The sequence below is a fragment of the Salmo trutta genome, chromosome 34 (genome assembly GCF_901001165.1).
Source record: "Salmo trutta chromosome 34, fSalTru1.1, whole genome shotgun sequence".
Lineage (NCBI taxonomy): Eukaryota > Metazoa > Chordata > Actinopteri > Salmoniformes > Salmonidae > Salmo > Salmo trutta.
The window spans coordinates 20,052,069-20,073,947 of record NC_042990.1 but is presented as its reverse complement, the minus strand read 5'-3'; the positions used below and the strand labels follow the sequence as shown (position 1 = coordinate 20,073,947).

Sequence of the window (21,879 nt, the reverse complement as noted above, 5' to 3'; positions counted from 1 at the left end):
ATGTCAATATCCATCTCATTCTCTCAGTCCTTCAGATTGCTTTTATCAATATACTGTATTTTCTCTCTCTCTCTCTCTCTCTCTCTCTCTCTCTCTTCTCAAACGACCTCTTTCAATAAAAATATTCCCTTTCAATAAAAATATTCCACCGTGCCCATCAACATGTACATACTGTCGTGGCCAAAAGTTTAGAGAATGACACAAATATATATTTTCACAAAGTTTGGTGCTTCAGTATATTTATATATTTTTGTCAGATGTTACTATGGAATACTAAAATATAATTACAAGCATTTCATAAGTGTCAAAGGCTTTTATTGACAATTACATGAAGTTGATGCAAAGAGTCAATATTTGCAGTGTTGACCCTTCTTTTTCAAGACCTCTGCAATCCGCCTTGGCATGCTGTCAATTAACTTCTGGGCCACATCCTGGCTGATGGCAGCCCATTCTTGCATAATCAATGCTTGGAGTTTGTCAGAATTTGTGGGTTTTTGTTTGTCCACCCGCCTCTTGAGGATTGACCACAAGTTCTCAATGGGATGAAGGTCTGGGGAGTTTCCTGGCCATGGACCCAAAATATCGATGTTTTGTTCCCCGAGCCACTTAGTTATCACTTTTGCCTTATGGCAAGGTGCTCCATCATGCTGGAAAAGGCATTGTTCGTTACCAAACTGTTCCTGGATGGATGGGAGAAGTTGCTCTCAGAGGAAGTGTTGGTACCATTCTTTATTCATGGCTGTGTTCTTATGCAAAATTGTGAGTGAGCCCACTTCCTTAGCTGAGAAGCAACCCCACACATGAATGGTCTCAGGATGCTTTACTGTTGGCATGACACAGCACTGATGGTAGCGCTCACCTTGTCTTCTCCGGACAAGCTTTTTCCGGATGCCCCAAACAATCGGAAAGGGGATTAATCAGAGAAAATTACTTTACCCCAGTCCTCAGCAGTCCAATCCCTTTACCTTTTGCAGAATATCAGTCTGTCCCTGATGTTTTTCTGGAGAGAAGTGGCATCTTTGCTCCCCTTCTTGACACCAGGCCATCCTCCAAAAGTCTTCGCCTCACTTTGCATGCAGATGCACTCACACCTGCCTGCTGCCATTCCTGAGCAAGCTCTGTACAGGTGGTGCCCCAATTCCGCAGCTGAATCAACTTTAGGAGACGGTCCTGGCGCTTGCTGGACTTTCTTGGGCGCCCTGAAGCCTTCTTCACAACATTTGAACCGCTCTCATTGAAGTTCTTGATGATCTGATAAATGGTTGATTTAGGTGTAATCTTACTGGCAGCAATATCCTTGCCTGTGAAGCCCTTTTTGTGCAAAGCAATGATGACGGCACGTGTTTCCTTGCAGGTAACCATGGTTGACAGAGGAAGAACAATGATTCCAAGCACCACCCTCCTTTTGAAGCTACCAGTCTGTTATTCAAACTCAATCAGCATGACAGAGTGATCTCCAGCCTTGTCCTCGTCAACACTCACACCTGTGTTAACGAGAGAATCACTGACATGATGTCAGCTGGTCCTTTTGTGGCAGGGCTGAAATGCAGTGGGAATGTTTTTGGGGGATTCAGTTCATTTGCCTGGCAAAGAGGGACTTTGAAATTAATTGCAATTCATCTGATCACTCTTCATAACATTCTGGAGTATATGGAAATTGCCATCATACAAACTGAGGCAGCAGACTGTGTGAAAATTTATATTTTTGTCATTCTCAAAACTTTTGGCCACGACTGTACAATATGTCTTCATTGTGATACCAGCTCTTCCTTGATCTGTCAGTTGAGTGGGTGTTGTGTTGAGCAGGTGGAGGTTGACCTTCAGCCATGTGCTTTAATAAAAGAACATGTAGCCACTAATACTGGCACTTATGTAACATATGTGAGGTTGTGTAATGGTTAATGTGTCTGTGTGTATGTTTGTGTCCATCTTTGTGTCTGTGGTTGTGTATCCATCTTTGTGCATGTGTATCTGCTTGCGTGCCATGCTCATGCATGTGTATGTCGCCTCTAGACGAACAGAGGAGTTCAGTGAACGAGTCCAGCAGCCTGTTGGGTGGTTCCCCTCGACGCCACTGTCGTAGGAAGAGCTCTCCGTACCACACAGGTCAACTTCACCCCGCGGTCAGGGTGGCAGACCTCCTACAACACATCAACCAGATGAAGACTGGGGAGGGATATGGCTTCAAACAGGAGTATGAGGTGAGAGGGATGGAGAGGGAGGGAGAGGGAGGGAGAGAGAGGGATGGAGAGGGATGGAGAGGGAGAGAGAGAGAGAGAGAGAGAGAGAGAGAGAGAGAGAGAGAGAGAGAGAGAGAGAGAGAGAGAGAGAGAGAGAGAGAGAGAGAGAGAGAGAGAGAGAGAGAGAGAGAGAGAGAGAGAGAGAGAGAGAGAGAGAGAGAGAGGAGAGAGAGAGAGAGAGAGAGAGAGAGAGAGAGAGAGAGAGAGAGAGAGAGAGAGAGAGAGAGAGAGAGAGAGAGAGAGAGAGAGAGAGAGAGAGGAGAGAGAGGAGAGAGGAGAGAGAGAGAGAGAGAGAGAGAGAGAGAGAGAGAATATATGTGGGCGTAGCATCCTTTGGGATTTAATGATGCAATTTTGGAGGCAGAAGGCATTTTAAATACAGTTTCTCATCTCTGAGTCCAATGGCTTATGTGTTCAGTAGGCTGCTGCTGGAAGCTTATTTTAATAAGCAGCAGTCAACGTAAACCTCCAGTAGCTGTTTGATACCATCTCTCAATGTAAAGCTATTTTATTCTGCTCATCTCTCTTTCAGATCTTTTTCTGTGTCTACCAAGAGTATATTAATTAAATGGCTTTCAAGTAACTTTTTTTCATTCTATTTGTGATTTACTACAAAGTCCCTCTATTCGCCCAGTAGCATTTAGCTTGTATTTGTACCCGAATCCAAACCTCCAGATTTCCAGATGCGCTTTTCGATTCATTAATCCCACCCCCAAGGGCCCAACAAATTCCCCCTCCTAAAATCAATACCGTGTCGCTTTTCACTCTCCATCGCTTTTCCGCTCCTCCCGTCTCGCTCCCTCCATCGCTCCTAGTCTGTCGCCTGGAGAAATAAAGGAGATGAAGGAGAGATCAGTGTGCGACTGGGGTGTGTGCGTGTGTGTGTGTTTGTGTGTGTGCGCATACGTGCGTGTGATATGTGTATCAGTGTGATACTAGCTGTAGGACTTCATAACCCTTATTTCCCACTGGGCTGCCGAGGCGGCCATTGATCATGCATGCTGCAAAGGACTGTGGGAGTTTTTAAATGGCACTACAGGTTTTTTGGACTGGCGCTACAGGATTTCTGGACTGTCTCAGATAGAACGAGGCTGATGTCAGATAGCCATAACCAGATTACAACCACTGGTTAGACTGTCAGGTTAGGTCCAATCCTCTTGACTATCTTCAGGGCTTCAATCCAGCAGGCAAAACTGGTTGAAAGGATGTCATTACAAACCAGAGCTCTAAACCCAACAGTGCAGTAATCAATATCAGTGTAGTACTATTAAATAATATAAGGTAGAACAAAAACACACAAGAAATAAAAATAATAACAATAGAAAGTAAGAAGCTATACACAGGGTCAGTTCCAATACCATATTTACAATGTGCAAGGATACTGGATCGATATAGATATATATGTATTGGGGTAAGGTGACTAGGCATGAGGATTTATGATAAACAGGGTAGCAGCATCATAAAAAAATATTGTATGTGTGTGTGTGGTGCGTGTGTGTAGGTCCATATAAATGTGTGTGCATGTTATGTGTGTGTTGGAGTGTCAGTGTGTGTGAGTGTGCATAGAGGCAGTGCAAAAAGTTGTCTTGGGGATGGAAACTGTTCAGGAGCATTTTGGTGTCAGACTTGATGCACTGGTACCGCTTGCCGTGCGGAAGCAGAGTCTATGGCTTGGGTGGCTGGAGTCTTTAACGATTCTCCTGATGCACTGGTACCGCTTGCCGTGCGGAAGCAGAGTCTATGGCTTGGGTGGCTGGAGTCTTTAACGATTCTCCTGATGCACTGGTACCGCTTGCCCGTGCGGAAGCAGAGTCTATGGCTTGGGTGGCTGGAGTCTTTAACGATTCTCCTGATGCACTGGTACGCTTGCCGTGCGGAAGCAGAGTCTATGGCTTGGGTGGCTGGAGTCTTTAACGATTCTCCTGATGCACTGGTACCGCTTGCCGTGCGGAAGCAGAGTCTATGGCTTGGGTGGCTGGAGTCTTTAACGATTCTCCTGATGCACTGGTACCGCTTGCCGTGCGGAAGCAGAGTCTATGGCTTGGGTGGCTGGGTCTTTAACGATTCTTCCTGATGCCACTGGTACCGCTTGCCGTGCGGAGCAGCGTCTAGGCTTGGGGCTGGAGTCTTTAACGATTCTCCTGACTGCACTGGTACCCGCTTGCCGTGCGGAAGCAGAGTCTATGGCTTGGGTGGCTGGAGTCTTTAACGATTCTCCTGATGCACTGGTACCGCTTGCCGGCAGAAGCAGAGTCTATGGCTTGGGTGGCTGGAGTCTTTAACGATTCTCCTGATGCACTGGTACCGCTTGCCGTGCGGAAGCAGAGTTCTATGGCTTGGGTGGCTGGAGTCTTTAACAATTCTCCTGATGCACTGGTACCGCTTGCCGTGCGGAAGCAGAGTCTATGGCTTGGGTGGCTGGAGATCCTTTAACGATTCTCTGATGCACTGGTACCGCTTGCCGTGCGGAAGCAGAGTCTATGGCTTGGGTGGCTGGAGTCTTTAACGATTCTCCTGATGCACTGGTACCGCTTGCCGTGCGGAAGCAGAGTTCTATGGCTTGGGTGGCTGGAGTCTTTAACGATTCTCCTGATGCACCTGGTACGCTTGCCGTGCGGAAGCAGACGTCTATGGCTTGGGTGGCTGGAGTCTTTAACGATTCTCCTGGCCTTCTTTCCACACACCTGATATAAAGGTCCTGGATGGACAGGGACCTCGACCCCAGTGATCTACTGGGTTGTCCGCACCACCCTCTGTAGCACCATGCGATCGAGAGCGGTGCTGTTGCCATACCAAGCAGTGATGCAGCCGTCAAGATGCTCTCAATGGTGCATCTGTACAACGTTTTTGAGGATTTGAGTGCCCATGCCAAACCTTTTCAACCTCCTGAGGTGGAAGAGGCCACTGTCGCGCTGTGTTGTCCATTTTAAGTCCGTAGTGATTTGGGACCCTGATGAACGACCCGCTCCACTGCAGTCCTGTCAATGTGGATGGGGGCGTGCTCGCCACCCCATTTGCTGTAGCCCACGATCAGCTCCTTGGTCTTACTGATGTTGAAGGACAGGTTGTTGTCCCGGCACTGCCACTGCCAGGTCACTGTCCTCCCTGTAGGCTGTCTCATCGTCGCCGGTGATCAGACCTACCACCGTCGTGTCGTCAGCAAGCTTAATTGATGGTGTTGGAGTCATGCGTGGCTTCAGGGGAGATAAAGAACATTGCTAGAAAAAAAGAGAATTCCATTCTGACCAATCAGCAGCTGAGACCCTTATGCATGATAGTGGCGTGTTAAAGAAAGTCTGTCTATGGATTGGTTCAGTGTTGAGTCAGGCTCTGCTCTAAAGTGTGTTGGTGGGAGAAGGAGAGAGAGAAGGAGAGAGAGAGGTATCATGTCTTCTCTAAAGCAGGATTAGGCATAGTATTACCTGTGTAGGAGTGAGGCGCAGGTGTAATCCTCTGATCAGCATGCTGCCACTGTCCCTGGGCTGTAGGTGGACCGGCCGCCCCACGCTGATCCCATGCTGGGATTGGGCCAGCGCTGATGAGGGATTTAGTAAGCTAGGGTTGGAGCGCCTGGATGTGCCCGGCAAAGCAGCCAGGATATAAGTTTGACTTACGCCATGAACGTGATGTGACTTGGACACTACCGCCAACAAACACGTCTGTCACACTCACTCACTCACTCACTCAGTCATTCTTTTTCTCTCTCTCTCTCTCCTCTCTCTCTCTCTCTCTCTCTCTCTCCTCTCTCTCTCTGTCTCTCATAACGTTGATTTAGATTCAATAGCTCCTATCGTGCTGTGCAGCCAGATTGTGAAAATGGTGTCATAAACATCTGTCACAAATGTACCACTTTAACACCAAGGTATTATAAAGCACTTGGATTTTAAGCAGAAGCACTCTCAATGCATAGGTAATGAGAGAGACTCAAGCTCGCCTATCTACCTTTCCTCCTCTTAACTCTTGAATGCCTTCCTCTTTCTTCCCGGCCTCCTCTCCTTATCTTCCTCTCCTCTTCCTCGTCTCCACTCTCCTTTCCTCTTCCTCCTCTCCTCAGGTCCTCTCCCCTCTACTCCTCCTCCTCAAGGCCAGATCCATCTCTCTTAGCCTCTTCTTCTCCTCACCATTCTCTCATAGATGTGTCATGACAGAAATACGAGCAGTGAATATGATGGCCAAGTTACTCAGAGAACCTCAGGGTAACAGTCTAAGTTGGGTAGCTAAGCTAAGTGGTAAAACTAAGTGGAGATTTGGTAATAAAACTGAAAGGATATTTGAATCTGATGCTGTTTAAATCTGCTGATGACAGAATTTCACCTGTATGCTAACCATATCTCACTGTCTTTGTGACCACTTGTTCCTTCTCTTCTCAGAGCTTCTTTGATGGATGGGATGTCACCAAGAAGAAGGACAAGACTAAAGGGAGACATGACAGTTGTGCTGGGGCGTAAGTTCCGTTCAGACCCTCGCTCTGGAATGGAGTGGTATGCCATATATGGAAGAACATTTGCAGGAAAGCTACTGTAACTTAAAACCTGTTGAGGATCTTATCCCGATCTTAGCCCGGTATTGGGATTCATGTCATGTGACCATGGCGGGGAATTTCAAAACTGCAAGAGTAATCATTTCAAAAAAAATCAATAATCAACTATTTTCCTCCATTTGAAAAGATAGATCTTCCTAAATCTAACCACGCTGTCCGATTTTCAGAGCATTAACGGAGAATGCCAGTAAAGTTAGGTTATGTGAGGAGGAGTACAGTGACAATAGCTAGCGTGTAATGTTTAGCCAATTCAAAGAAGGGCATCAACAGACAGAAAACTACTAGAATTATGCACTACCTTTGACAATCTGCATCAGATGACACTCATAGGACATTATGTTAACAATACATGCGATTTTTAGTTCCATCAAGTTTCATATTTATATCCAAAAACAGCATTTACAGTCGCGGTGAAATTCAGAATTTTTTTCGGCTCGAATGCACCCAGTGAATCCAGCATTACAAATCACGGAATTACTATTCGAAAACATTGGTAAAATTAATAATATTGTCATTCAAGAGAATATATATTATCATCTCGTAATTGCTACCGAATGGCCAGATCTCAAAATAACTTTACTGGGAAATCACATTTTGCATAAACTGGGTACTATGCGAACAACAATAAGCTGATATATGCTAAGCTAAGCTAAGCTATAACCGTTAGCATTAGCATCATCTAATATCGATAATAAACATTCTAAATATCCCCTTACCTTGATTATCTCCATCAGAAGGCGCTGCCAGAGATCCCAGGTCCAGAACAAATGTGTGTTTCTTGTTGACAAAGTCATAAATTTATGTGCCAAATAGTTAGCGTTCAGTAGGCTCCCACAAAATGAGGTGGGCAGTGTAAAGTCACGTCGAAAGCTAAAGAAAACCTAGTAAATAATCTATTTACGTTTGTTTAAACATGTCAAACGTTGTTCATCATTAATCTTTTGGTCCATTTTAAACGTGAAACATCAGTAAACATCAGTAATATTTTCACACAACCTATCAAGTGTCTAGAATAAACGATAATGACAAAGGCACTCTTCTCAGATTCATGCGCAGGGCGCAAAAAATGAAGTGAGTGACGTGTCAACTTGTAAGCTTTCTTATTCGGATCTGTATTCATCACAGATGCTTCCAACAACTTTCTAAAGATCGTTGACATCTAGTGGAAGCAGTAGGAGTTGCGAACTGAATCCTTTCTCACTGTGGTATCTTTAAAACAATGACACTAATAGTACAGTCACAAAATTCTCATTTTTTTAATCTATTTTTCACAGGTTTTTGCCTGCATATGAGTTTTGTTATACTTACAGACACCATTCAAACTGTTTTAGAAAATTCAGAGTGTTTTCTATCCGAATGTGTTAATAATATGCATATCCTAGCTTCTGAGTTGGTGTAGGAGGCAGTTAAAAAATTGCCACATATTTTTTTCAAAATTCTCAATACTGCCCCCGGTGGCCCGTAGAGGTTAACTTTGTTTCAAATTAGTGTACCAATTATAACATGTCCTCAGTCAATTGCTATTGACAACCGCGTATTTAAAAATCTTTGTTTTGTTGAACATCTTTGTTAGTGTCCCTTAAAAGAGAATATACATCGAAAATACTTCCTGGTTAAATAAATCTGACATAAAGTCCCTCTCTCTTGTTGATGATCTCTCCCCTGTTGATGATCTCTCCCTGTTGATGATCTCTCCCCTGTAAATGATCTCTCTTGTTGATGATCTCTCCCTGTTGATGACTCTCCCCTGTAGATGATCTCTCTCCTGTAGATGATCTCTCCCCTGTTGAAGATCTCTCCCCTGTTGATGATCCTCTCCCGTAGATGATCTCTCTTATTGATGATCTCTCTTGTTGATGATTTCTCCCCTGTAGATGATCACTCTTATTGATGATCCTCTTGTTGATGATGTTCTCCCCTGTAGATGATCTCTCTTATTGAGATCTCTCTTGTAGATGATCTCTCCCCTGTAGATGATCTCTCCCCTGTAGATGATCTCTCCCCTGGAGATGATCTCTCCCCTGTAGATGATCTCTCCCCTGTTCATGATCTCTCTTGTTGATGATTTCTCCCCTGTAGATGATTTCTCTTGTTGATGATCTCTCCCTGTTGATGATCTCTCCCCCATTGATGATCTCTCCCCTGTAGATGATCTCTCTGGCTGATGATCTCTCTGTTGATGATTTCTCCCCTGTTGATGATCTGTATTGTTGATGAACTCTCCCCTGTAGATGATCGTCATCGAGTCAAGCTACACTCCCTCCTAGAGACCCCACTCTGACTATGGCAATGCCAACTACATAGACGTAAGTTACACTCTCTCTCTCTTTCTCTTTCTCTCTGTCCCTCTGTAACATCTGCAAACATCTTCACTCGCCTCCTCCTCCTCACTCTTTACTGTCTCTGCCCACAGTTTGCTCCATAAACTGAGACTCAGCCGTATGATCAGCTGTGGGAACCAAATATATTGCAGAGGGACTTACGATGTAGAGGCTGCACTTCTGAGCATCCACAGCTTCGAGCATGCGCACAGGGAGTTGGCTTTACTCTATTGCAATGTTGAGTAGCTGTGTGGACAACAACTGCTGCAGAGATTAGTCTCTCGCCACACATGGAAGACGTCCTGATATTCTAATTTTATCTTTGTATGGTTGAGTGTTCCTTTAAGCTGTGTGTCTGGCCCAGTGCTAGAGAAGTACTGGAGGAGGATAGACTCGTGGTAATATAATCTCTCCCAGCAGCTGTCTGTAGACTGGCCACAGGAGAGGAGAGAACTCTTGTGTAATGTAGTCTCTCCCAGTAGCTGTATGTATGTTTGAGACAGGAAGGAACTCTTGGTAATGTTGTCTACCCAGCAGCAGTTTGTAGGCTGGCCACAAACGGCTGATAATATGGCTGGAACCGAGCGAATGGAATGGTAATCAAACACATAGAAACCATGTGTTTGATGTATTTGATACCATTCCACTGATTCCACTTCAGTTCACTAGCATGAGCCCATCCTCCTCAATTAAGGTGTCACCAACCTCCTGTGTCTAAGGATGTCTAGCCAATGTTCCAGTCTACAGGGACAACCCGTCAAAGTGTGTGAGGATGTGACAGTCAGAGACTCCCACTGTACTGTGTGTGTACAGGTAGTCTGTCCAACAACCCTCTCTGGGCTTGCCTCAGTTGGCTGGCCAGTACACTGTGAGTGAGGATAATCCACTTAAAGAGGATGGTCCCCTCAACCTGGCTTTGTCCCTGTATCCCTGGGGGTACTGGAATAGATTTGAGATAGACATCGTCTCAGCACACCACAGATCCTATAAGATCCTATAAGATCCTTAAGATCCTATAAGCTAGGAGTGTCTGTGTCCTCTGTGACGGCTGACGACTCGTCCAAAAGCTCTCCTAAGTCGACTCCGAGCGGCGACATCGCTCTGTCTGTCTGACGACATCAAATGCCTGATCCCGTTCATCTGGCGTTCAGTTAGTTGTGATCTCAACTGTTCCGCTCCAGTGAGTCTCATCCAGGAAGGCTTAGCCAAGCCCAGTACCAGTTCATACCTCACCCCAGACACTTCTCTCCCAACTCTGTGTCAAAGCTGAACAGATAGTACTGTAGCTAGTGTTGGAGGGATATACACTTGTGTGCTTGAGCTAGGGCCAAGCAGTGAGTGTGTGTGTGTGTGTGTGCATACGCGGAGGCGTTGCTTAATACGCACGCAGTACAGGTTACATAAAGGTGACGTTCACAAAAAACTCTTTTAGCAATTATTTATCTTTGTTGAACACAGTCCGTTCAGTGAAGTGCACAATGAGAGCAGGAAAGAACGTATAGGGTTCGACTGCATTCGTCTCCCTTCGCTCAAAGAAATGGAGATGTAAGAATAAGTGAAATGGAACAGAATAGAAAAGCTAAAATTGACAGAAAAATAAAGGTCAAATGTGCGCTGACTCAGCAGGTTGAGGTGGAAGGGAAGGAAAATGTGTTTGTGTTGGAGCTCATGGAGAGTGTTCTGCCGTTCACCCCCTCTTGCCCTTTGTGAGTACACTGGTTCCATTCTCCGTCCACCCTCCTCTAGCTCTACCTGAAAGTTTAATTAGCATATGGGCCTTGCGAGGAAACCTGTGACATTGTTAGGGCTGTCTACAACCACTGTCTGCATGTTGTGGCAGGACCCCTGACTAGCCATCCCGCTAGGCTATACCCACCCCCAGACGCCATACTAAATTATTCATGTGAGTAGGAGAAAGGGAGGAATGGAGGGGTGAATGGAGAGATGAGGGGTGGAATTAGGGTCCACTGCCGTTTCGCCATTCTTCAGAAAGGTTCAATGGGAAAGCAGCACATTGTCTGGCATTGGATTTGGGTTAACCTAACTGTTTTTCATGGATGGTGGGGCTTGGGTTTGACTAGATAGGAGGAGGAGAGTTGGGTGTAGTGGAGTATGTTTTGTTCACTTAGTGTTCCATGACCACAACAACTACAGAAGTTCAAGAAAAAAACGTTGGTTTCTACCTCTGCCATGGCAACAGTGTGTGAGGCATGATGAAACAATCTCTCTCTCTCTCTCTCTCTCTCTCTCTCTCTTACCTGTGGTTTCTCTCTCCTATCCCCCTGTTCTTAATCTCAATAATAATTATTTTTCCTTGCTCTTCCTTCCTTCTTTCTCTCTTTCTCCTTCCTCTTTTCTTAACCTCTGGGACATCTTAGATCCGGATAAACAGGGAAGTAAGTACACCTGCTTCTCTTCTCTTTCTTTTCCATCTATCTTCCCGCTCACCCTGTGCCCTCTGCGTACCCCCTTACTTCCCTTCCCCCCTTTCCATAGCTCCACCACTTTCTAATTTCTCTTTCTATGAGCCCCCCCATGCCCTAGGCACCATCTGCTCCCCAAGTTTAATTATAGCCAAACCTGCTCTGGCTACACCACTATACTCACTCTCATCTGCAGCCATACTAGACTCACTTAGAGTAAAGGAGTTGTATGAGGTTTGTCTGGTCCCCCATCACAGCAGAGATGACACAAAGCATGTCTTACTGCAGGCAAGTCTGTCCCAATAGACAGAACCAGCCGTTAGAACTTTGTATTATATATTACACCTGTCCCCATCAGAAAATCGCACAAAGGAACAATGGGAAGGAGCACAGTCTAAGGTTGAATCCTAAATGGCCCCCTATTACCTATACAGTGTGCTATTTTGGCCAGAGCCTCAGAGGTCTCAGTCTATTCCCTATATAGTTAATTACTTTTAGCTAGAGCTCAGATATGCCCTTAAGGCAGTAGAGACCCATGCAGATATATCATGCAGGGCCAAAGCCAGGACAGATACACACACTCAGCTCCAGTGGTGGAAAAAGTACCCAATTGTCATACTTGAGTAAAAAGTAAAGATACCTTAATAGAAAAGACTTTAAGTAACAAGTGGTGAATGACCATTGATGTTCTCTGATAAGTGTGTGAATTAGACAATTTTCCTGTCCTGCTAAGCATTCAAAATGTAACGAGTACTTTTGGGTGTCAGGAAAATGTATGGAGTAAAAAGTACTCTTTTTATTTAGGAATGTAGTGAAATAAAAGTAAAAGTTGTCAAACATATATATATAGAGTAAAGTAAGATACCCCCAAAAACGACGTAAGTATTACTTTCAAGTATTTTACTTAAGTACTTTACAGCACTGCTCACTCAGATGAGACACAGCTAAGGGGCTTCACAGGAAACACTCCGCACTGCCAGAGCCTGAACATAACATCACTGGTTTCAACCTGTTTTCTGCCCTGTATCACATTCTGTTTGATGTTTCTCACACATACGTTGTCATACAGCATTGGGCTAATCTTCAACCACATAGTGGGCTATCTACTGGGCCAAAACTAGATTGGTCTGAAGGGGGTCCAACTTGCTGTGAAAGAAGAGAACTTGTAAAGGGAGAGATTGCCAACTTTGTTTTGGCTTTCTTCTTGGCTTTCCTTCATGTGGCAACTTGCTTTCCATCTCATCATGTTGCGACGCTGTGATGTGATTGGTTTTGTCATGGTTTAAGTGTGGTGGGGAGCATGAGAGAGAAGTATTTTTTTATTCAGTTCTTTTTCCTCCATTTTGAATTTCACACTGCTTGATGTGATGCTGTCTGCTCGCTGTAGGCGGAGGGTGGTGGTTGCCTAGGTGACAGACAGACAGGAAGCACACACACACAGTGTAGCAGAGAGGATCATGGGAAGGATGGGAATGGGGTCACTGCACTCTTGCATGGCGACTGTCATCCATCTCCCGTCCTCTCTGTGTGGCATGGCACTTATGGAATGGAATGAGTGGTGTGTGCGTGTGCGCGTGCCCGTGCGTACGTTCCCTTATAGCCAAGAGTGATGAGGGGACCATGCCCATGGCTGGAGGATTTGTCTTGCTTTACATTCTTGTCTCTCTCTCTCTCTCTCTCTCTCTCTCTCTCTCTCTCTCTCTCTCTCTCTCTCTCTCTCTCTCTCTCTCTCTCTCTCTCTCTCTCTCTCTCTCTCTCTCTCACCACACACCATGCTCAGGGCTGGTTAATTTGTTATGCTCAGAGTGCTGAGTTAGTCTGGATACACACAGACCATGACTAGCCATCCCATCTGAGTGTCCAGGCTGGATCATAGCGCAGTAATGCACCCCCCAGGAGAAAAGACAATGACAGATCAGTCAGTGTCAATTGGCTGAAATGAAAGCATTATAATTTCCCTTTTGAAGGAACCTTGTGTACTTTATTATTGCTCTATACCTGAACAGATCATGTCAAAATGCTGCCTGAACAAAACAAAAAATAATTGGTAGGAGGAAGCTGCCCAATGAGAAAATTACGGTCCCTATCTCTAGACAGTTATAACCGCTGTAGAGAAATCTCCTTTAACTCCCTGTAATCCAACAGTCCAACCTTTACAATATGAAAACATTATACTATGAAAACCACTTGGTATTATCTAGGTGGAAGATGAATACAATGCAAGCTTCACTACATATTCAATGTCATTCAATACCAGATCAAAAAGAAGAGAGAGAGGAGACTGAGGGAGGGGGATGGTGGTGGTTTTTTATAGTGACTCCAGGGACTAGTGTTTACACTGTGTTACTCTGATGTTCGACTCTCTCTCTTTCTCGCTCTTTCTTTTTTACCTCCATCTCTTTCTCTCTTTTTTCACAGGGGTACCAGCGATCAAACCACTTCATAGCCACCCAAGGTAAGTGCCCTTGGAATACTTTTTCAGAAATCAATGAATGGTAATATACCTTATTCTGTGTGTGTACTGTATGTATGTGTGTGCATGAGCAGCCAAGCCTCCCAGTTGTTGATATTAAAATAATGATTTTAATTATTAATGTGTAAACACACTGGCTGGTGCTCCATCACATTGTGTGTCTGGGTGTATCTCTATTCTCTACCACCCAAACATCTCTCTCTCTCTCTCTCTCTCTCTCAATTCAAGGGGCCTTATTGGCATGGGAAACATATGTTTGCATTGCCAAAGCAAGTGAAGTAGAAAATTTTAAAAGTGAATAAACAAAAATGAACAGTAAACATTACACTCACAGAAGTACAAAAATAATAAAGACATTTCAAATGTCATATTATGTATAATATGGGTTGTATTTTCAATGGTGTTTGTTCTTCACTGGTTGCCATTTCCTTGTGGCAACACGTCACAAATCTTGCTGCTGTGATGGCACACTGTGGTATTTCACCCAGTAGATATGGGAGTTTGTTAAAATTGGGTTTCTTTTTGAATTCTTTGTGGATCTGTGTAATCTGAGGGAAATATGTGTCTCTAATATGGACATATATTTGACAGGATGTTAGGAAGTGCAGCTCAGTTTCCACTTCATTGTGTGTGCAGTGTGCATATAGCCGGTCTTCTCTTGAGAGCCAGGTCTGTCGACGGCGGCCTTTCTCAATAGCAAGGCAAAGCTACTAATTTTGCACTGAGTCTGTGCATAGTCAAAGCTTTCCTTAAGTTTGGGTGTCACAGTGGTCAGGTATTCTGCCACTGTGTACTCTCTATTTTGGGCCAAAAAGCATTCTAGTTTGCTCAGATTTTTTGAGCAATGTGTCAAGTAATTATCTTTTTGTTTTCTCATGATTTGTTTGCATCTAATTGTGTTGCTGTCCTGGGGCTCTGTGGGGTCTGTTTGTGTTTGTGAACAGAGCCCCAGGACCAGCTTGCTTATGGGATTCTTCTCTAGGTTCATCTCTCTGTAGGTGGCGGCTTTGTTATGGAAGGTTTGGGAATCGTTTCCTTTTATGTGGTTGTAGAATGTAACGGCTCTTTTCTGGATTTTGATCATTAGCGGGTAACAGCCTAATTCTGCTCTGCATGCGTTATTTGGTGTTTTACGTTGTACACGGAAGATATTTTTGCAGAATTCTGCATGCAGAGTCTCAATTTGCTGTTTGTGCCATTTTGTGAATTCTTGGTTGGTGAGCGGACCCCAGACCTCACAACCATAAAGAGCAATGGGTTCTGTTTCTGATTCAGGTATTTTTAGCCAGATCCTAATTGGTATGTCAAATTTTATGTTCCTTTTGATGGCATCGAAGGCCCTTCTTGCCTTGTCTCTCAGATTGTTCACAGCTTTGTGGAAGTTACCTGTGGTGATGATGTTTAAGTCAAGGTATGAATCGTTTTTTTTGTGCTCTAGAGCAACGGTGTCTAAATGGAATTTGTATTTGTGGTCCTGGTGACTTGACCTTTTTTGGAACACCATTATTTTGGTCTTACTGAGATTTACTGTCAGGGCCAGGTCTGGCTGAAGCTGTGCAGAAGATCTAGGTGCTGCTGTAAGCCCTCCTTGGTTGGTGACAGAAGCACCAGATCATCAGAAAACAGTAGACATTTGACTTCAGATTCTAGAAGAGTGAGACCAGGTGCTGCAGACTGTTCTAGTGCCCTCGCCAATTTGTTGATATCCACTACCGGTCAAAAGTTTTAGAACACCTACTCATTCAAGGGTTTTTCTAGATTTGTACTATTTTCTACATTGTGGAATAATAGTGAAGACATCAAAACTATGAAATAACACAAATGGAATTAGTAGTAACTAAAAAACAAATCAAATTATATTTTATATTTGAGATTTTTCAAATACCCACCCTTTGCCTTGATGACAGCTTTGCACACTCCTGGCATTCTCTCAACCAGCTTCATGAGGTAGTCACCTGGAATACATTTCAATTAACAGGTGTACCTTGTTAAGTTAGTTTGTGGAATTTCTTTCCTTCTTAATGCATTTGAGCCAATCAGTTGTGTTTTTGACAAGGTAAGGGTGGTATACAGAAGATACCTATTTTTGGTAAAAGTCCATATTATGGCAAGAACAGCTCAAATAAGAAAAGAGAAATGACATTCCATCATTACTTTAAGACATGAAGGTCAGTCAATACGGAACATTTCAAGAACTTTGAAAGTGCAGTCGCAAAAACCATCAAGTGCTATGATGAAACTGACTCTCACGAGGGTCGCCACAGGATTGGAAGACCCAGAGTTACTCTGCTGCAGAGGATACGTTTATTAGAGTTTCCAGCCTCAGAAATTGCAGCCCAAATTAATGCTTCACAGAGTTCAAGTAACAGACACATCTCAACATCAGCTCTTCAGAGGAGACTGTCTGGATCAGGTCTTCATTGTCGAATTGCTGCAAAGAAACCACTACTAAAGGACACAAATACGAAGTGACTTGCTTGGGCCAAGAAATACGAGCAATGGACATTAGACCGGTGGAATATGTCCTTTGGTCTGGAGTTCAAATTTGAGATTTTTGGTTCCAACTGCCGTGTCTTTGTGAGACGCGGTGTGGGTGAACGAATGTTCTCTGCAGGTGTATTTCCCACCATAAAGCATGGAGAGGAGGTGTGGAGGTGACACTGATTTATTTTGAATTCAAGGCACACTTAACCAGCATGGCTACCACAGCATTCTGCAGCGATACACCATCCCATCTGGTTTGGGCTTAGTGGGACAAGCATTTGTTTTTCAACAGGACAATGACCCAACACACCTCCAGGCTGTGTAAGGGCTATTTTACCAAGAAGGAGAGTGATGGAGTGCTGCATCAGATTAACTGGCCTCCACAATCCCCCGACCTCAACCAAACTGAGATGGTTTGGGATGAGTCGGACCGCAGAGTGAAGGAAAAGCAGCCAACAAGTGCTCAGCATATGTGGAAACTCCTTCAAGACTGTTGGAAAGCATTCCAGGTGAAGGTGGTTGCGAGAATGCCAAGAGTGTGCAAAGCTGTTATCAAGGCAAATGGTGGCTATTTGAAGAATCTGAAATATAAATATATCGTGATTTTTCAAAACAATAGGTTACTAAATGATTCCGTAGGTGTTATTCATAGTTTTAAAAATAAAGAAAAACCTTTGAATGAGTAGGTGTTCTAAAACTTTTGACTGGTAGTGATATGTTGAAGAGGGTGGGGCTTAAGCTGCCTCCTTGTCTCACCCCACGGCCCTCTGGGAAAGAAATGTGTGTGTTTTTGTCAATTTTAACTGCAGACTTGTTGTTTGTGTACACAGATTTTATAATGTTGGATGTTTTTTCCCCCCACCAACACCACGTTCCTTCCATTTGTATAGCAGTACATACTACCTCAATCAGCCTGACTAACCGGTGTCTGTATGTAGCCTCGCTTCTTTTATAGCCTCGCTACTGTATATAGCCTGTCTTTTTACTGTGTTTTATTTCTTGAAATACCTATTGTTCACCTAATACCTTTTTGCACTATTGGTTAGAGCCTGTAAGTAAGCATTTCACTATAAGGTCTACTACACCTGTTGTATTCGGCGCACGTGACAAATAAACTTTGATTTCATTTGAGACCCTCATGCCAAATTAAGTCAAAGGCTTTTTTGAAATCAGCAAAGCATGAGAAGACTTTGCCTTTGCTTTGGTTTGTTTGTTTGTCAATTAGGGTGTGCAGAGTGAATATGTGGTCTGTCGTACAATAATTTGGTAAAAAGCCAATTTGACATTTTCTCAGTACATTGTTTTCACTGAGGAAATGTACAAGTCTTTTGTTAATGATAATGCAAAGGATTTTCCCAAGGTTGCTGTTGATGCATGTCCCACGGTATTTATTGGGGTCAAATTTGTTTCCACATTTGTGGATTGGGGTGATCAGTCCTTGGTTCCAAATATTGGGGAAGATGCCAGAGCTAAGGATGATGTTAAAGAGTTTAAGTATAGCCAATTGGAATTTGTTGTCTGTATATTTTATCATTCATTGAGGATACCATGAACACACAGGCCATTTTGGGTTGGAGGGTTTTTATTTTGTCCTGTAGTTCATTCAAGGTAATTGGAGAATCCAGTGGGTGGTAGTCTTTAATAGTTGATTCTAAGATTTGTATTTTATCATGTATATGTTTTTGCTCTTAGTTCATTGTTATAGAGCCAGAAAGATTGGAGAAGTTTTTACCCATACATCTCCATTTTGGAAAGATAACTCTTCGTGTTGTTGTTTGTTTAGTGTTTTCCAATTTCCCACAAGTGGTTAGAGTCTATGGATTCTTCAATTACATTGAGCTGATTTCTGATGTGCTGTTACTTATTTTTCAGTAGTGTATTTCTGATTGTTTTAGTGATTCACCATAATGAAGAGGTAGACTCAGTTTCTGGGTCTCTATGTTTTTGGATGGACATGTTTCTCAATTTCTTTCTTAGGTTTTGCATTCTTCATCAAACCATTTGTCACTGTTGTTAATTTTCTTTGGTTTTATATTTGACATTTTTACATTTGATAGGGAAGCTGAGAAGTCAAATATACTGTTTAGATTTTCTTCTGCCAAGTTTACACCTTCACTATTACAGTGGAACGTTTTCTCCAGGAAGTTGTCTAAAGGGATTTTAATTTGTTGTTGACTAATTGTTTTTTGGTAAGTTTCCACAATAAATTCCTTCAATCTATAGCATTTCTTAATATTACTCATGATTGAGTATTACGCTGTTCAAGTAGACTGTGATTTGCTGTAATCTGATTGGGGTGTTAGTGGGCTGACTGAACGATCTGAGAGACTCTGGGTGAGGTCAGTGATAAGTAGTCTACAGTACTACTACCAAGAGATGATCTATAGGTCTACCTACCATAGGAGTCCCCTCGAAGCCTACCATTGCCTATGTACATACCCAGCGTGCGACAGAGCTGCAGGAGTTGTGACCCGTTTTTGTTGGTTATGTTGTCATAGTTGTGTCTAGGGGGGCGTATGGGGAGGGAATGCTGTCACCTCCAGCCAGGTGTATGTCCCACTTTGTGCTGAGGGTGTCAGGTTCTTGTCCAGTTCTGGCATTTAGGTCGCCACAGACAGAGTCCCTGGGCCTGGAAATAATTGATTTCCCCCTCCAGGATGGAGAACCTGTCTTCATTAAAGTATTGCGGATTCCAGTGGGGATATAGGTAGCACACAGGAGGACATTTTTCTCTGTTAACATCATTTCCCTTTAGAATTTCCTAACCAAATTTAAAATGTTCCTGTTTTTATTACTTTAATAGAGTGAGTTATGTCTGCTCTATACCAAATGCCATACCCCCGGAGTTCCCTTCCCTGTTTAACACCTGGTATGTTGGTGGAGGGTGACTACCACTCTCTGTAACATAGAGGGCAACCAGTGGGTCCATCTCCTCTGTATCATGTTTCGTATAGGATGACAATGTCTGTATTTCTGAGTCTTGCTTTAAGGCCAGGTTCCTGCTCTTTAGGGCCAAAGGCAAATGACCTCAGGCCTTGGATATTCCAGGATGAGATGAAGGCTTTGTGTGTCCAATGTAGTTGGTCGTGTGGTTTGGCCTCAGGCCAGTAAGTGTGAGCAGAGCCTGCTCAGCATCTGGTATATGCCATTGGCTTGGTCTAGTATAAGAGTGGGAGTTGGAGGGCTATCAGGGCCGACAGAGGGGGTGCTCAGAGGGGGGGGATCCCCTGGGCTTGGGATCTTCATTTTTCTGTCCCGCTGTGATGTCGAAGTGGTCAGGGTCTGGGGTGGACTGGTGTCAAGACTTTTTTCGGGAGCTGAGGTGGGCTGTTCTGCTGGCTTCTCTGCAGGGGTCTCCACCTCTCTAATGGGTGTTCTCTGTCATACACCATCCCCCTCACCCTCTCCTCCAGCAGTCTGAACCTCTCCTCTAGTGCTCTGTTCTTCTCCTGCTTCACCTCTTTCTACTGTAGATGTTGTCTCACTACAATCCAGAGTGCAGATACAGTTAGAAGTCAGAAGTTTACTTAGACCTTAGGTTGGAGTCATTAAATCTCGTTTTTCAAACACTCCACTTCTTGTTAACGGAACTATAGTTTTGGCAAGTCGGGTTAGGACATCTACTTTGTGCATGACACGTGAATTTTCCAACAATAGTTTACAGACAGATTATTTCACTTATTATTCACTGTATCAAAATTCCAGTTGGGTCAGAAGTTTACATAACTAAGTTGACTGTGCCTTTAAACAGCTTGGAACATTCTAGAAAATGATGTCATGGCTTTAGAAGCTTCTGATAGGCTAATTGACACCATTTGAGTCAATTGGAGGTGTACCTGTGGATGTATGTCAAGGCCTACCTTAAAACTCAGTGACTCTTTGCTTGACATCATGGGAAAATTAAAAGAAATCAGCCAAGACCTCAGAAAAGAAATTGTAGACCTCCACAAGTCATGGTTCATCCTTGGAGCAATTTCAAACACCTGAAGGTACCACGTTCATCTGTACAAACAATAATATGCAAGTATAAACACCATGAGACCATGCAGCCGTCATACAGCTCAGGAAGGAGACATGTTCTGTCTCCTAGAGATGACATTGGTGCGAAAAGTGCAAATCAATCCCAGAACAACAGCAAAGGACATTGTGAAGATGCTGGAGGAAACAGGTACAAAAGTATCACTATCCACAGTAAAAGGGGATGTCCTATATCGACATAAACCTGAAAGGCCGATCAGTAAGGAAGAAACCACTGCTCCAAAACCGCCATAGAAAAAGGCCAGACTACGGGTTGCAACTGCACATGGGGACAAAGATCGTACTTTTTGGAGAAATGGTCCTCGTGGTCTGATGATACAAAAATAGAACTGTTTGGCCATAATGACCAATTGTTATGTTTGGAGGAAAAAAGGGGAGGGCTTGCAAGCCGAAGAACACCATCCCAACCGTGAAGCATGGGGGTGGGCAGAGCATCATGTTGTGGGGGTGCTTTGCTGCAGGAGGGACTGGTGCACTTCACAAAATAGATGGCATGAGGCAGAAAAGTATGTGGATAGTATTGAGCAAACCTCTCAAGACATCAGTCAGGAAGTTAAAACTTTGTCGCAAATGGTTCTTCCAAATGACAATGACCCCAAGAATACTTCCAAAAGTTGTTGGCAAAAATGGCTCTAAAGACAACAAAGTCAAGGTATTGGAGTGGCCATCACAAAGCCTGAACCTCAATCCTGTATACAATTTGTGGGCAGAACTGTCAGGAGGAATCGGCCAAAATTCCACCGTGCTTATTTTGGGAAGCTTGTGGAAGGCTACCTGAAACATTTGACCCAAGTTTAAACAGTTTAAAGGCAATGCACCAAATACTAATTCAGTGTATGGTAAACTTCTGACCCACTGGGAATGTGATGAAAGAAATAAAAGCTGAAATAAATCATTCTCATCTACTATTATTCTGACATTTCACATTCTTAAAATAAAGTGGTGAACCTAACAGACCTAAGACAGGGAGTTTTTACTTGGATTAAATGTCAGGCATTGTGAAAAACTGAGTTTTAAAATGTATTTGGCTAAGCTGTTTGTAAACTTTCGACTCTCCTCCCCCGCCAGCTCTCCAGGTCTCGTTAAGAGGGTGTTATTGTGCTGGACTGTTGTCTGGGTCTGTGCTGACTGGAATGTATCACCTGAATGTAATCCAGCTCCCCCTGCCTTACCATCCAGCTGGGTGATTTATCCCTCATTTCAATGAGGTGTGGTATTCTGTGCTGGGATGCTGACTTTCCGCTTGGGGTTGCTCATCTGTGGGGTTATGTAATGAAGAGATCCGGTCTGATCTGCTCTCGGTGGGGGTATCATTCTCATGGGAGAGCTTCTCCTGCTGAGCTATTTCTTTGATTACGTG

At 43.8% G+C, this 21,879-nt stretch overlaps 1 pseudogene; it reads left to right on the top strand.

Annotated features, from left to right (window-relative positions):
* Positions 1–21,879, top strand: part of LOC115173761 (receptor-type tyrosine-protein phosphatase U-like) — a 271,130-nt pseudogene that overhangs the window by 228,784 nt on the left and 20,467 nt on the right.